Raw genomic sequence first — 17,665 nt, forward strand, 5'->3', positions numbered from 1 at the left:
TACTAGGAATGTAAGTGAATATTTATTTCAAGTGAGAAACAGAGCTCTAACGATTTACACATTTTATCTTTTTTTTTTTCTTTTTAAAAGTTTTTTTTTTTTTTTTTTTTTGGCTGGGACCGGTGGCTCATGCTTGTAATTCTAGCACTTTGGGAGGCCGAGGCAGGCAGATCACCTGAGGTTAGGAGTTCAATACCAGCCTGGCCAACATGGTGAGACCTCGCCTCTACTAAAAATACAAAAATTAGCCAGGTGTGGTTGTGTACACCTGTAATTCCAGCTACTCGGGAGGCTGAGGCAGGAGAATCGTTTGAACCTGGGAGGCCGAGGTTGCTGTGAGCCGAGATTACACCATTGCACTCCAGCCTGGGCGACAGAGACTGTCTCAAAAAAAAAAAATTTTTTTTTTTTTTTTGGTAGAAATGAAGCCTTGCTATATTGCCTAGGTTGGTCTCAAACTGCTGGGCTCAAGCATTCCTCCCACCTCAGCCTCCCAAAGTGTCTGGGTCAGTTTACACATTTTAAAAGCCAACAAATACCTCAAACACTACACACTGCAGAAGAATAATAGGACATTTTTTCTTAATTTACTGCCTGACACATTTCTGTAGCACTTTTTATTCCTATATTATCCAGCTTCATACTCTTTGATCACTTCTTTATATGATAATGATTTCCTAAAATAATTTTCTGTAGCGCAAATAAAAGATAATTCAGCCTTTTCTCTAGCACGGGTGATCAAAATTTGCTTTTTGTTATTGATAGTTTAGATGCAAAAAATAAAGACATTCATAGACACAAACACTGTCTGTAGTATTACTACGTGTTTGTGTCCCTCAGAGGAATTTTAGTAAATTCAGTTTTGTGTGATTCCCACCAAAAATGAAAAAATAATCTAAGGTGGGCTGGGCGCGGTGGCTCACCCCTGTAATACCCGCACTCTGGGAGGCCGAGGCGGGTGGATCATGAGGTTAGGAGATCGAGACCATCCTGGCTAACACGGTGAAACCCCGTCTCTACTAAAAATACAAAAAATTAGCCAGGCGTGGTGGCAGGCGCCTGTAGTCCCAGCTACTGGGGAGGCTGAGGCAGGAGAATGGCGTGAACCCGGGAGGCGGAGGTTGCAGTGAGCCAAGATCGTGCCACTGCACTCCAGCCTGGGCGACAGTGCGAGACTCTGTCTCAAAAAAAAAAAAAAAAAGAAAAAGAATATAAGGTGCATTACAATTAAATGCACGTGTTAATGAAGCGTATTTCTTTATTATTATTATTATTATTTTTTGAGGCAGAGTCAGGCTGGTCTTGTACTCCTGACCCCAAGTGATCCGCCTACCTCAGCTTCCCAAACTGCTGGGATTACAGGTGTGAGCCACCAAGCCTGGCCTAGTGGAGTATATTTCTGACAGAAGAGAACTTCCATTTTGACTGACTCTTCACCTATTTTGCACGTCTAATAATGGGAAGCATTTCTCACAGGCGAGCATCTAACTATACACATTTTAAACCTTCCTTCTTCCCTACCACGTCCTTCAGGGTTGGGCCCTGTAGGATATGTTCATATGGTGATACAACTTCTGATGAGGTGTCAGGACCTGGGTGGGGGGTACTTGCTACTGGAGTTTTATTGGGAGCTGTTCCTACCCTGGAAGGGTTAGCAATACTCAGCTTAATGATCTGCTAAACTCAACGTACCACCGACTCAACTCCCATGTGCGTGCATCCCTGAATGCCCATGGCCACTCTTAACATCACACAACAGGAAGGGAGAAGGGGCAGAAGGGAGACTGGAGTGGAGAGAGATGGTGGTCTTTCCACTTGTGGTTAAAAGACTTGATGCTGGCAAATGTTAGAGAAACAAAAGACCATCCGATGGATGCTTTTCTTTCCGGGCCCTTTGCAAGACCTTGGAAGGGGCTGATCCAAGCAGGGATCCTGAAGCTTCAGCTCTGTTAGCTTCACGGTGGACCTGGTTAGCTATCACTTATATTCATGGTTCAGGGCAGTGTCGTTTGAGAGCGAGCCATGGAGCCCACTTAGGAGCTGCAGACCTCGTTGGCATGTTAACGTGCTCCATAAACCTTGGTTCCTCAGCAGGAAGCATGACACTATTAATAGTCTCCACCTCACTGGGAATATAAAGTCCACGAGGGCAGGCATTGGTCTGCTTATTGCTGTGTCCTTGGTGTATAGAACCCATGGGCTGCACTGAACATATGGTATGCTAGGTGTTGGGTGGCTAGCCCCACACTCTCAGAGAAAAGGAAACTGAGGCACAATGAGCTTACATACCTTCACTTGAAGCCAGATGTGTCCAGCTCCAAATTCCTTTTCCTGTACAACATGCTGCCCCTAGTCAACTGGATGGAGATCCTGGGTCTCTAGGCCTCCTTTCCTTCCTGCTTTTTCTCCCATGCAAGCTGAACAAGCAGGGGAAACTTAGCCCACCTCTGAGTTCCTGAGATCATCATCTGAGTTATTCTCTCCCTTATGGATCTGAGGAGTCATCCCTGGGATTTGTTCTGATCCATGGAATCCATTGTTCTAGAGACTCTTTGGACTCCAACGTGAGTCCCTGGGAATGATGTGAGGCAGGAGATGTGGAACAACAAAAATGAATGGTTTTGAGCCATAAAATAGCCTGAAAAATGAGTTTGGAAGATGAATGGCTTTGGGGCTTCTGGAACTTAGCAGGGGCCATCCTGGGAATTACTGACATTTCTGCCTCAGACCTCTGGGAGGCCACTGGTGAACCAGAGGCCCCTCTCCCTTCACAGGTCCATTGGATTCGAAGGGGTCCTCACACGAAGCAGGAAGTCACCCTGTATCTCAGAACTGTGGAGATCTCAGTCCGTGGTTATCTTGTCATACATGACATGGCAGGAGCCATGGTCCAGGGAACCAGGTGGCTGCCAATTTGCAGAACAAGCGACAAAACCCCAGCCTGGACCCCCAGACCATGCACTTCTCCCTTTGCCCTGCTTCTCCTCTGCCTGGTACAGGTTTCCAGCCAAGCTCTGCACCGGCTTCTACGTCTGTTTGTTTTCCTTAGAAGCTTCCTATAGAAAGCACCAGGTAAAGCTGAAGATGCTCACTTCCCCCCTGTTGTTTAACAACGCAACTGGGATTTTGCAGCCTCTGCTTCCAGCCTAATTCTCCATCGAGCCCTGGGATAATATTTATACACAAATGCTGGCTCTAATCTCCACCCAGGAAAACACCAGCTGCTATTGAAAATCTTTTCACCCGTGATAGAAAGCAGAGCGGCCAGGCCTCACGCAGGCACCCTCGAGCTTCTCTGGAGAGTGTTAGGGAACAGCAAGTGTGTTTTATTTATATTTTTTTAAAGTCATCCCAGGGCTGTGTCCAGGCAACTGAGGGCCTGTCAAAGAACCGAATTCTTTGTCTAATTCCCTTTAGAAAAAACAAAGGGATTAGGTGTCCCTGGGACTTTAACAAATGCATTGTTGGTGGTTTTGATTTAGGTTTCATTTAGGGAAGGCAAGTGCAGAAAGGAGGATGCCAAAGATCCAGGCTGCCAGTGTTGCGAAGATGCCTGGAGACAGGCATGCATAAAATGTTGGGGGGATGTAAATTAGTGCAGCCTTTTGGAGGGAAATTTGGCAACATCGTTCATAAAAAATGAGCGTGACCTTTGATGCGGTAATTTCATGCTTTGTAAACTATACTACGTTAATAGTTGCACATGTATACAAAAACTTATGTTAAAAAATGCTCACTGCAGTGACAAATAGGAAATCACCATGAATCTATCAGTAGGAGACTGGCTTGATAAATTATATTTTATCCACACAGTGGACTACTATATGGCCAGTAAATAAAACAACAAGGTGGGGCCGGGTGCGGTGGCTCAAGCCTGTAATCCCAGCACTTTGGGAGGCCGAGACAGGCGGATCATGAGATCAGGAGATTGAGACCGTCCTGGCTAACACGGTGAAACCCCATCTCTACTGAAAATACAAAAAATTAGCCGGACGTGGTGGCAGGTGCCTGTAGTCCCAGCTACTCGGGAGGCTGAGGCAGGAGAATGGCATGAACCTGGGAGGTGGAGGTTGCAGTGAGCCGAGATCGTGCCACTGCACTCCAGCCTGGGTGACAGAGCGAGACTCCATCTCAAAAAAAAAAAAAAAAAAAAAAAAAGAACAAGGTGGATTATAACAATGGCCAACATACATAATATAGCACTTACTGTGTACACACTAGTCTGAAAGTTCTATGTATTTTAGAATATCTGCACATTTATAATATTAACTCATTTGATTTTCTCAACAATTATCTGGTTACTATTACTAGAATTTTTTTAAATCAGGAAAGAGATGTTAAGTAACTTGTCTAAAGTCACATAGCTGGCGAGTCAGGGAGCTGGGCTTCAAGCCATCTGGCCTCAGGGTCAGGGTCAATAACCACTACCCAAATGCCTGTATGTACAGGTATGGAAAGATGCTTTTGACATATGATTAAGTGGAAAATTCAAGTAGCAGAGAAATAGGTGGTGATCTTTTTCATGTAAAAAGAAGCTGCATGTATGCATGCCTATGTGAATATATTTTATATATTTGTAATAGTAAAGGTTCTGGAAAAATACTTGTTCAATCAGCAGTTCTCACCAGGAAGGGAGGTGAGATGGGCTACATAAAGAGGATTTTGGCTAGGGACAGTGGCTCATGCCTGTAATCCCAACACTTTGGTAGGCCGAGGCAGGCTTGAGCCCAGGAGTTCCAGACCAGCCTGGGCAACATATCAAGACCCCATCTATAAAGAAAAAAATTTTTGGCTGGGCGCAGTGGCTCACACCTGTAATCCCAGCACTTTGGGAGGCCGAGGTGGGCAGATCACGAGGTCAGGAGAGTGAGACCATCCTGGCTAACACGGTGAAACCCCGTCCCTACTAAAAATACAAAAAATTAGCCGGGTGTGGTGGCGGGCACCTGTAGTCCCAGCTACTCGGGAGGCTGAGGCATGACAATGGCGTGAACCCGGGAGGCAGAGCTTGCAGTGAGCTAAGGTTGTGTCACTGCATTCCAGTCTGGGTGACAGAGCGAGACTCCGTCTCAAAAAAAAAATAAAATAAAATAAGTGCAGAGGCACGATCTTGGCTCACTGCAACCTCCATCTCTGGGGCTCAAGCGATCCTCTCATCCCAGTCTCCTGAGTAACTGGGACTACAGATGCAAGCCACCACACCCAGCCAGTTTTCATATTTTTAGTAGAGACGGGCTTTCGCCATGTTGCTCAGGCTGACCTCGAACTCCTGGGCTCAAAGTGATCTGCCTGCCTCAGCCTCCCAAAGTGCTGGGATTACAGGTGTGGGCTACTGCTTCCCGCCAATTTTTTTTTTTTTTTTTTGAGATGGAGTCTCGCTGTGTCGCCAGGCTGCAGTGGTGTGATCTTGACTCACCGAAACCTCCGCCTCCCAGGTTTAAGCAATTCTTCTGCCTCAGCCTCTCGAGTAGCTGGGATTACAGGCATGTGCCACCACACCCTGCTAATTTTGTATTTTTAGTAGGGACGGGTTTTCACCATGTTGGTCAGGCTGGTCTCGAACTTCTGACCTCATGTGATCTGCCCGCCTTGGCCTCCCAAAGTGCTGGGATTACAGGGGTGAGCCATCGTGCCCAGCCATTTAGTTTTCATTTCTAAATTGTCCCTTCAAAAGAAGACTTCCTGTAATCGTGGGCTCAGAGTGACACTTTTGATTAACACCAAAGTAAGAGATGTGGAGCCAAGCCTAGTAAGTCTTGCAATAAATTGGATGAAGGTAGACCAATTAATTGTTGTTCTGATTGGCTGAAGGCATCCTGAGATAATGACTCTTGTCCTCATTACCCTCTAGTCTTGCCTCCTTCTGGAAGCTTTGGCCCAGATGTTGGAAGAGTAATGTTGATTTTCTTGACATACAACCCCTCCACATTCCATCTTCACTCCACTGCCCCCCTGCATTTAATGTGTTCATTTAATGCATTATTGCTGCATCTCGTGTAAATACCCCCGGTACTTAACTTGGGCTGTTGTTTAAACCACTGTCCCTTCAGGGTCATCCAGTAAAAACCGGACTCAGGCTGCCTTCCATTTGTAGGCACTTTACAGTCTGCTAATCTTGTTCGCATTCATTATTTTGGTTAACGGGGTGGAGCCTTGTCACTTTAATGCACGTTGTGCAATATCTCTTTCAAAGTAAAACTAAGCAGGGGCTTAGGAGAAGGTCTGATGAGGACAATGAGGGTTATCAAAATTTTAATCCCCATTTTTAAACCCCAGTGTTTAAACCTTGCTTTGTGAAGTGTGACCTATCACAGTGAATATAGAAAAATGACATAACAGCTTCTACTTACTGTGTCAGGTCAAAAAGCACCCAAAGTTTCCATGTGTTTTCTTAATTTTATTCTTGCAGCAAGTTTAGGGGGTAATTTTTTTTTAATCTCCTATTATCTCCATAAGGAAGCCGAGGCTCCAGGAGACTAGGTAATGTCCTCAACATTACACATGTGGAAAGTGGAAAATGGATTTCTCAACCAGGTTTGTGTATCTGTCTGCAAAGTCCCAGTGCAAAGTCCCAGTCCCAGTCCCAAAGTACGGATGAAATAATTGAGAAAAGAAAAAAAGTGTAACTCAAAAACCACCTCCCTAATAGATAGTAGTACTCATATACCATCTCCCTAACATACTGTTAGCAATTTAGGTTTATTTCCTTTGTCTTATGTATCTAAACAAAATGAAATTTAAAAAAACAACTTGGTAACTAGAGGATATGTAAAATGTTTATATCCTGTTTTGATTTTTTTTGTCCTACTAACGTTATCATCGTACATCTTCCTTATTGCTTCGTGTCATAATTTTAAATGGTCGCACTCTATTTAGAGAGTGGTGGACTTGCGGGAGAGATTCCTAGACGTGGAAATTGGTAGGTCCAAGAGTATGAATGTTTTTATGGTTTTTGATACACATTGCTAAATTGCTTTCCAAAAGATCCATTTTAATTTGCACGTCAATCAACAATTTTGAGAGTGTCATTTTCATCACATTCTTGCTGGCATTAGTTATTGTTAGAAAACGAAAACAAGGCCAGGTGCGGTGGCTCACGCCTGTAATCCCAACACTTTGGGAAGCCAAGGTGGGTGGATCATGAGGTCAGAAGATCGACACCATCCTGGCCAACATGGTGAAACCCTGTCTCTACTAAAAATACGAAGAAAATTAGCCAGGCGTGGTGGTGCGCCTGTAGTCCTAGCTCTTTGGGAGGCTGAGGCAGGAGGATTAGTTGGACCCCGGAGGCGTAAGTTGCAGTGAGCTGAGATGGCGCCACTGCGCTCCAGCCTGGGCGACAGAGCAAGAGTCCATCTCCAAAAAAAAAAAAAAAAAAAGAAAGAAAAAGAAAACAAGGCCAGGCACGGTGGCTCTTGCCTGTAATCTCAGCACTTTGGGAAGCCAAGGTGGGTAGATCACTTGAGCTCAGCAGTTCGAGACCAGCCTGGGCAACATGGTGAAACCCTGTCTCTACAAAAAAATACAAAAATTAGCCAGACATGGTGGCACGTGCTTATAGGCCCAGTTACTCTGGAGGGCTGAGGTGAGAGGATCATTTGAGCCTTGGAGGTAGAGGCTGCAGTGAGCCACGATCACACCACTGCCCTCCAGCCTGGGCAACAGAGCAAGACCATGTCTCAAAAAGAAAATGAAAACAAGAAAAAGTCCTAATATCTACCAAATTGTTCACAGTAGTTAGTGTCGAGAGTGGGCTGGGGCTGGTGAAGTGAGAAGGTGTCTATTTTCTTTTTTTTTTTCTTTTGAGACAGAGTCTCACTCTGTCACCCAGGCTTGAGTGCAGTGGCGTGATCTCCGCTCACTGCACCCTCCATCTCCAAGGTTCAAGTGATTCTCCTGCCTCAGCCTCCTGAGTATCTGGGATTACAGGTGTGTGCTACCACGCCCAGCTAATTTTTGTATTTTTTTAGTAGAGACAGGGTTTCGCCATGTTGGCCAGGATGGTCTGGATCTCCTGACCTCGTGATTTGCCTACCTTGGCCTCCCAAAGTGCTGGGATTATAGGCGTGAGCCACCGCGCCCAGCCAGGTGTCTGTTTTCTCCTGTATCTAATGTGGTATTATTAAAAATATTTTACTATAGGCACATATTACTTTTGTGTTATATATATATATATATATACACATATGTACATACTTTTTTTTTTTTTGAGACGGAGTCTCGCTCTGTCGCCCAGGCTGGAGTGCAGTGGCGCCATCTTGGCTCACTGCAAGCTCCGCCTGCCGGGTTCACGCCATTCTCCTGTCTCAGCCTCTGGAGTAGCTGGGACTACATGCACCTGCCACCACGCCTGACTAATTTTTTGTATTTTTAGTAGAGACAGGGTTTCACCGTGTTAGCCAGGATGGTCTTGATCTCCTGACTTCGTGATCCGCCCGTCTTGGCCTCCCAAAGTGCTGGGATTATAGGCATGAGCCACCATGCCCGGCCTGTCATAGATACTTTAAACTTTATTTTGAAATAGTTTGTCTTATAGAAAAGTTGCAAAAATAGTGCAAAGAATTCCATGTATACTCTTTGTAATACATTTTTTTTGTTTTGTTTTGTTTGTTTTTCGAGATAGAGTCTCGCTCTGTCACCAGGCTGGAGTACAGTGGCGCCATCTCGGCTCACTGCAACCTCTGCCTCCCGGGTTCAAGCGATCCTCCTGCCTCAGCCTCCCAAGTAGCTGGGACTACATGCCCGCGCCACCATGCCTAGCTAATTTTTTATATTTTTAGTAGAGACGAGGTTTCACCATGTTGGCCGGGATGGTCTTGATCTCTTGACCTCGTGATCTGCCCACCTCAGCCTCCCAAAGTGCTGGGATTACATGAGTGAGCCACGGCGCCCAGGCTGTGATACATACGTTTTTTTGAGATGGAGTGTCGCTCTGCCACCCAGGCTGGAGTGCAGTGGCGCGATCTCTGCTCACTGCAAGCTCCGCCTCCCGGGTTCACGCCATTCTCGTCCCTCAGCCTCCGGAGTAGCTGGGACTACAAGCGCCCGCCACCACGCCCAGCTAATTTTTTCTATTTTTAGTAGAGACAGGGTTTCACCGTGTTAGCCAGGATGGTCTCGATTTCCTGACCTCGTGATCCAGCCGCCTCGCCTCCCAAAGTACTGGGATTACAGGCGTGAGCCACCACGCCCAGCCACTTATTTTTAAATATAAAGTAATTAAAATAAATGTTTTCTAAATGTCAGTCCTTACATCAACCTGTAAGTTGAGATTTCTTCATAGGTAGGCTAGGGCTCAACAACAGCTTGGGAAAATGCTTATTAAAAATGTAAACTCTTAGGCCTGAGCAAGATATTGAATCAGAATGTTTGGGCTGAGCTTGGAAAATCTGTTTTCAATAGCCCTTCTCCTGCCCTCTGAGGCCCATCAGGGACTGAGAACCAGTGTCAGACAGGTTCCTCTTTACTTCCTCCAGCAATATTGTGGCTTCTTTACCTTGAGAGCCCTCCAGTGTGCAAAGGTTGGGAAAAGTGAGTGAAATCTGAGCATCTTTGTTGTAACTTTTCCCACTTGGTGCTGCTACTGCTCTGCTCCAGCCAAGCTGTCTGTAGTTTGTTTTCACAAGAGCCTGCTCTCTCCCTCAAACTAGAAAAGACCCCTCCACAGGAGGCCAGGTCCAGAACGCAGGTTTAGGTGGTGTAGGCCCTTCTCACCTCACCCCTTCTGTCCTGAGTGTTCCAGGGAACGGACGCCAAGGAGGAGGAGGCCTCCCTGTCTCCTGGCTCTCCTGGAGGAGCAACCATGAGGCCCCAAGATGGGGAGGGAGCCCAGATTCTGGTTCTTGGTCTTTCTGCTGTTTCTTTTGTCTGATTCTGGTGCATTTCCATGGACAGTTTGTTTCCCTTGGACACTGTGGGCTTGGTTTTTCCATGAGTGTGTGACGCTGTGGTCATTCACCAGGCCTTGTTGGTCTTCTCGGTGGGGGCCACGAGGCTCAGATCTCACCTGCCCCTTCTCCTACCTCCTCCACTCTCTGCTCAGCCATCAACATTCCTTTCTGCCCCAGAAGTGTTCTTTCCAAAATGTAGATCTGCCCATGTCCCCTAATGACGTCACTTATTGACTTCACTATGGAAAAGGAGCGATGGGGAATGTGGCCGGAAGGACAGCAGAGAGCCAGACCGTGGAGACCTTTGAATTCCAGAGGAGCAAAAGTATTTGGGGTGGCTCACACCTGTAATCCCAGCACTTTGGGAGACCAAGGCGGGCAGATCACCTGAGGTCAGGAGCTCGAGACCAGCCTGACCAACGTGGTAAAACCCCGTCTCTACTAAAAATACAAAATTAGCCAGGCGGGGTAGTGGGTGCATATAATCCTAGCTGCTTGGGAGGCTGAGGCAGGAGAATTGCTTGAACCCGGGAGGCAGAGGTTGCAGTGAGCCAAGATTGCACCAGTGCACTCCAGCCTGGGCAACAGAGTAAGACTTGGTCTCAGAAAAAAAAAAAAAAAAAAGGCCGGGCGTGGTGGCTCACGCCTGTAATCCCAGCGCTTTGGGAGGCTGAGGCAGGCGGATCACGAGGTCAGGAGATCGAGACCATCCTGGCTAACACAGTGAAACCCTGTCTCTACTAAAAATACAAAAAATTAGCCGGGCGTGGTGGCAGGTGCCTATAGTCCCAGCTACTTGGGATGCTGAGGCAGGAGAATGGTGTGAACCTGGAAGGCGGAGGTTGCAGTGAGCCCAGATCACGCCACTGCACTCCAGCCTGGGCGACAGAGCAAGACTCCGTCTCAAAAAAAAAAAAAGTGTTTTATATAAAAATATATACATAAAATATACATAAAATATAAAAAATAGGCGGGGCTCAGTGTCTCACACCTGTAATCCTAGCACTTTGGGAGGCCAAGGCGGGCGGATTGCCTGAGCTCAGGAGTTTGAGACCAGCCTGGGCAACATGGTGAAACCCCATCTCTACTAAAATACGAAAAATCAGGCGGGCATGGCGGCGGGCACCTGTAGTCCCAGCTACTCAGGAGGCTGAGGCAGGAGAATCGCTTGAACCTGGGAGGCAGAAGTTGCAGTGAGCCGAGATCGCGCTACTGCACTCCAGCTTGGGTGACAGGGCGAGACTTCGTCTCCAAAAAATATATATATATATATACACACACACAAAATATACAAAAAATATAGTGTTTTTTATGTATAAACATATACATAAAATATACATATACATGAAAACATACATATCAATATACATAAGTATATTATGGACTAATACAGGCAATTTGGAAAAAAAGAAAGTAGAAAGTAGGGGGGAAAAAGTTGCTAGTCGTTCTGCTAGACAAGTAAAGCTGCTGGCTGCATTTGGGTGTGGTCGTGTGCAGGATAAGGGCACAGGCCCTGAATCAGGTGAGTCTGGGTTCAGATGCCTTCCTTCTTCCTTATTAGCTGTGGGCAACCATCGGGCAGCTTAATTATTCTCTGGGAGCTTCAGTTTTCTCATTGGTGAAGTAAGGATAAAAAAAGTTCCTAATGTGTAGGCTTGCCTTGAAGACGAAATGAGGTAAGTATGGAAAGCAGTTAGCTGGCTGCTTCCTAAGTGTTAGTTCTGTTTAATCTTGTTCATTTCCTTTCAGTCCTTTCACTCTAAAGAGGGGTGTGTGTGTGTTTGGTTTGTTTTCACATAGTTGTGATCACATTGTCTGTATAATTTTATTTACTGCTTGCTTAGCATAACATCTGTAGCCAAGCATTTTCCATGTTATTTTCAACTCCTCATAAACATACATCTTAATAGTTGCATAATAATCCGATGGAATGGATATATCATAGTTTAACCATTTCCTTATTGTTGGCCATAGGAATTGTTCCAGGTTTTCATTGTTATAGAAAACTCAAGGCATGGCTGGGCATGGTGGCTCATGCCTGTAGTCCCAGCGCTTTGGGAGGCCGAGGCGGGTAGATCACTTGAGTAGATCAGGAGTTTGAGACCAGCCTGGTAAACATGGCAAAACCCCGTCTCTACTAAAAATACAAAAATTAGCCAGGCCTGGTGGCAGTTGCCTGTAATCCCAGCTACTCAGGAGGCTGAGACAGGAGAATCACTTGAACCCGGGAAGTGGAGGTTGCAGTGAACCGAGATCAAGCCACTGCACTCCAGCCTGGGTGACAGAGTGAAACTCCACCTCAAAAAAAAAAAAAAAGAAAAGAAAACTATAGGCATGAACACCTTTATGTGTCAAATATCACTAGCAAAATCAGCCTCACTTTTCCCAGCCTGTTAGAACAAGTTCCTTGAGAAAAATTCTTAGAAAGGATATTACAAAGTCAAATTATATGAATATTTATCAAGATTTGTGACTTATCCTGCCAAATTCATTCCTGTAAAGTGAGTTCCCACTTCTGTTTCCAAGACAGTGGATGAGACTGTGGCTGAGGGATGTGGATTTTGTTCTGCAGTGCTGCTGGTGAAGGCATGAGACCAGGGTTTTGATGGATTCATCCAGCAGCCATTGGGTGGGTGGCTGGGCAGACTCGGCAGTAGGAGGCTCTCAGCAGTGACTTAACTATCTGCGAACCTGGCCCCATCCCCATGATGACTAGAGCTCCCATCCGTAGGAGAGGGAGGCCCTGTGGTCACAGTGTCACATTCCTTTTCAGTCCAGCATAAGCACTTTCACATTGTTTTTTTCCTCCGTGATTCAAATGACAAGGACTTTTCATCTTTAGGGATCACAGTATAAGACAGTGAATAAGTTCATGAGCCTTGGTGTTATCCTGCCTGGATTGGGATCTCAACTCTACTGTTTATTAGCTGTGTGATTCTGGACTTCAGTTTCTCAATCTGAGATGTGGTACTCACCTCCTAGGATTAAATTAAACAGGTATTTTATACACAACATAATAAGTGCTGAATGCTTCTTAGGTCTTCTTATCTATCTCCCTCTTTCTAAATGAAAGCGCCTGGTTGAAAGAAACTAATTGAACCTCTGTATTCACCACTTTCCTCCTCTTGAAAATGCAGCAAGGGAAGCTGTATAAAGAAACAATACTGGGCCGGGCACGGTGGCTCATGCCTGTAATCCCAGCACTTTGGGAGGCCAAGATGGGTGGATCACCTGAGGTCAGGAGTTCAAGACCCGCCTGACCAACATGGCGAAACCTCATCTCTACTAAAAATACAAAATTAGCCAGGGGTGGTGGCACATGCCTGTAATCCCAGCTACGGGGGAAGCTGAAGCAGGAGAATTGCTTGAACCCAGGAGGCAGAGGTTGCAGTGAGCCAAGATCACGTCATTGCATTCCAGCCTGGGCAACAAAGAGCGAAACTCCATCTCAAAAAAAAAAAAAAAAAGGGAAAAAGAAACAATACCAGAAAGCCCATCTCTACATTGCTAGGCAACCTTTCCAAGGTGTGTACCGACCCTGAAACCATGGGGATGAAGGGGAGGAGGTTGGGAGGCTACAGTGGTGCATGACCAATCATCTCGGGACATGGTACTGTCAGTGCTAAGACTGGGACAGTCCCTGGCAAACCAGGAGTGTTAGTCACCCTAGCATGGTGAGAGTGGGTGAAGGATCTGGTAAAGTTGTCCAAGGGTGGGAGAACGATCTGGTAAAGTTGTCCAAGGGTGGGAGAACAAGACTCTGGAGCATTTGAGAAGGGTTTGCTTTTCCTTTAATTATTGTTTGGCAAATCCCCTTGAAGCTCATTTCACCTGCAACTTCTGGGACTGAATTGGCTGCCAGAAATAAGACCCACCTGGGGTGGGGGCAGGGGTAATTAAGTGCCTCCCAGGAAGCAGGGGCAAGGATACTTCAATATCTTCCAGATTCCTAGAGTGTGAATGATGTGAGCTTGCCTTGGGGTGAAGGCTGCTGGAGTCAGCTCTTTCCGATCCTGGCTAGTTTTCTGCTCCTAATAAAGGCTTCTTTCATGGCTGGGCAACAGGAAGAGTCAGATGGCCCTCCGTGGACAAGGGTTGGTTCCCGAATCTGTCCCAGGTAACTTCTTGTTCCTCTGGGTCTCTGTGTGTAATATCCCCAGAGACAGAGGCCAAGAGAGGGGAAAGTGGCTACACTTACACTGCAGGCCAGCGAAGGGGGTGGTCAATAGCTGGTACTTCCTCTTCCAGCTCTTTTAAAGCATTTTTAAATTGGATTAGCGTTTCAACAAACACTTGAAGGTTTGCTTTCCTCAGAGAGGCCCAAAGGGCTGAGGAAGAGCCTTCATCTGTTTACTTTTTCTTTATGTGGAAATCTACTTGGGCTGTTTCTACAACTAGCTTGCCCCTCTCCCTCTCCCTTGGTGCCTCCTCCACCAGGTAAACCCTCACCCCCTAACTTCCAGGCAGGTCTGAATTCACCCTCAGGGCCCTGGCCCACCATGGCTTTCTGGGTTGGCTGAACCCTCGTGCCCTCCAGGAGCACTTTGGAGCAGCAGGGCTCAGGCAGCTCTCTGTGACCTGTGCCAGCCTTGAAAGTTTTCCTGGAATGAAGAAGTGAGCTGACAGTGGACAGCCCTGTGTACTTCATCTGCTTCTTGCAGGGAAGCCAACAGAAGCGGTCTCTTTCCTCCTGTGGGTAGAGAAAGCCAGGAAGATGGGGCAAAGCCTTGGGAAAACAGGTGGCGCTCAGCCCCGCCAGGGCTCTTTGTCCTCATCCTTTTTATTTAAGCCCCTGCTTGGAGCCAGGCAGTGTGTGTGTGTGTGTGTGAGAGAGAGAGTTGTGCAAACAGATATGTGCATGGATGTATATACAGAGAGAAAAAAAGACGGGGGCAGGGCATTGTGGAGCTGTGAAAGGGAAGGACGGCAGGCAGTCAAAGTAGACTTCTATGCTTTATTCTGTGTATTAGTATATTATATACAAACACATTTAAAGTACATATTGAATAATAAGAGAATTATCCTCTAAGATCAATATGATCACTGTTAACTGAAGTACAGGGTCAAGCCTTGGAAGATTCAGGAATGACTTCCCAGAGGAGGTGGCGGGTAAACAGAAATCACAGAATAAGTGGAGATAGCTAGATTCATTTTACAGACATTTGTTGAGTGTCTGTTGTGTGTCAGATACTATTTTATTTATTTTTATTTTTTGAGATGGAGTCTCGCTCTGTCTCCCAGGCTAGAGTGCAGTGGCATGATCTTGGCTCACTGCAACCGCCGCCTCCCGGGTTCAACTGAGGCAGGAGTGCCTCAGCCTCCCGAGTAGCTGGAACTACAGGTGTGTACCACCACGCCCAGCTAATTTTTGTATTTTTAGTAGAGACGGGGTTTCACTATACTGGTCAGGCTGGTCTTGAACTGACCTTGTGATCTGCCCGCCTTGGCCTCCCAAAGTGCTGGGATTACAGGCGTGAGTCACTACGCCCAGCCCCAGATACTATTTTAGAAGCAAAGGATCTAGCAGAGAACAAACACATAAAGATCCTGCCATTGTGGAACTTACAGTTCAGTGGAGGGAGAAAGATGAACAAAAAGATCATATGATGTCAGGTGGTATTAAAGAAGAATTAACACTTATGGTAAGGAAGACTTTATTCAAGACTACTGCAACAGGAGTTGACTTTTTTTTTTTTTTTTTTTGAGATGGAGTCTCACTCTGTCACCCAGGCTGGAGTGCAGTGGTGCGATCTGGGCTCACTGCACCCTCTGCCTCCCAGGTTCAACTGATTCTTCTGCCTCAGCCTCCTGAGTTGCTGGGATTACAGGCACGTACCACCACACCTAGCTAATTTTTGTATTTTTAGTAGAGATAGGGTTTCACCATGGTGGTCAGGCTGGTCTTGAACTCCTGACTGACCTCAGGTCATCCACCCACCTCAGCCTCCCAAAGTGCTGAGATTACAGGCATGAGCCATCACGCCTGGCCTAGGAGTCGACTTTTCCTAGGAGAGGAAGGAGGTTGAGTTCATCATTGAATCCAGCAAAGACCTAGTTGGGCATTTATAATCAGAGTGAGGGGGTCATTGGGTGGAAAATCACTAAGAGAAGACACGAAGGGTAGGGGGACTCTTGCTAAACCAACTCAACAGGATTCTGTGCAAGGCAGGCCAAGGACTTACACATTGAAAGTGGGGGATGAGGAACTTGGTCAGATATTGAGGGTGGGGGAATGACTCAGCCGAATTCTTTGCTAAAGGCAGGCCACATCAAGAAGAGGATCCGGAGGAGCCTGTCTAAAGTTTGGTCAAGGAGAGAGTCTTTGTTGGTGCTGTGAAGAAGATGAAGCAGCTGTGGGATAGTGAGGCTACAGAGTGACAGGTTAGGCCCTTTTTGTTTTTGAGATGGGCGTCTTCCTCTGTTGCCCGAGCTGTGGTGCAGTGGCTTGATCATAGCTCACTGCAGCCTTGAACTCCTGGGCCCAAGCAATCCTCCTGCCTCAGCCTCCCTACTAGCAGGGACAACAGGCACCTGTCATTGTGCTTGGCTCATAGGGGTGCTTTTTAAATTTAATTTAGTTTCATTTTTGAGGTGAAGTGTTCGCTGTGTAGCAACAAGATCTCGGCCCACTGCAATCTCCGTCTCCCAGGTTCAATCAATTCTCCTGCCTCAGCATTCTGAGTAGCTGGGATTACAGCCGTCCTCCACCACGCCTCGCTAATTTTTGTATTTTTAGTAGAGACAGGGTTTCACCATGTTGGCCAGGCTGGTCTTGAACTCCTGACCTCAAGTGATCCACCCGCCTTGGCCTCCCAAAGTGTTGGGATTACAGGCGTGAGCCACTGCACCCGGCCTGCAGTGCTTTTTAATAGTGTTAGCAAGGTCTTTAGGGCTGAAATCTAGATCATGTGTCAGAGCCAGACTTTCAAATGGCCCCCCTGGAGGGTGTGTTCTGGGTAAAGGAAACAGCCTGTACAAAGGCCCTGAGGGGTGTGTTCAGTGTGTTTGAGCAACAGTGAGGAGGAGGGGGTTTGTAGGGGAAGAGTGATAGGAAATAAGGTTGAAGAGGGTTGGGTGAGAGTAGATCATGCAGGCCTTATAGGATGTGATAAAAAGGGAGGAGAAAGCAAGCTGGGAGGAAGGATAATTTGGATTTAGGGTGAGGGAGAGCTTTGCTCATCTACAGGACCACAAGGGGTTCAGTGCTGCAGGGGCATTAGAAGGAGCATGTACCATGTGGGGAAAGCAGGGCAGAGGGACATAGGGGAGGAAGATTAAGAGCCAAGGGGGAGGGGCAGGCAGGCAGGTCCTTTTCCATCTTTTCAGTCAGGGTTTCTCAATCATTTTAATGAGAGCCTCAGCCCTTGCGTAAAAATCAAGCAACAAAGGGAGGAATGCCTCTCTGTTTAACTTGAAGAAGAGCTACAGAAGATGGAAAAGAGGGTTAGTTGAAATAAAGTTGGAGCTGATCTCGCTTGGCTGGCTGCCCTTTCTATAAATATCGCCCTCCCAGTCCTGGAAATGCAGCAGTTAGGGTCCTTGTGAGCTACTGAGGAACATCCTTCCTGTTCAAATGCCCAGGACTTGGCTGCCTGTGCACTTCTGTATGCAAAGTGCCTAGAAGCTGGGGAGAGGGACAGTGCAGGGTCAAAAGTGGGGAATTCTGAGCCCACTCCTTTTACCCGCCGGGGGTGGCCTTACTTCCTCTGGGGGCTCTGGCAGCTCTCTGGCCTGTCTTCAGCTTAGGAATCTGCAGAAGTCATTGGCCAGGCTCA

General features: G+C 46.7%; 1 long non-coding RNA gene across 2 annotated transcripts in view; it reads left to right on the plus strand.

Moving 5' to 3' along the window:
* Positions 1–17,665, plus strand: part of LOC134761435 (uncharacterized) — a 383,675-nt gene that overhangs the window by 47,712 nt on the left and 318,298 nt on the right. The window lies entirely within an intron of this gene.

The sequence above is a fragment of the Pongo abelii genome, chromosome 4 (genome assembly GCF_028885655.2).
Source record: "Pongo abelii isolate AG06213 chromosome 4, NHGRI_mPonAbe1-v2.0_pri, whole genome shotgun sequence".
Taxonomy (NCBI): Eukaryota; Metazoa; Chordata; class Mammalia; order Primates; family Hominidae; genus Pongo; species Pongo abelii.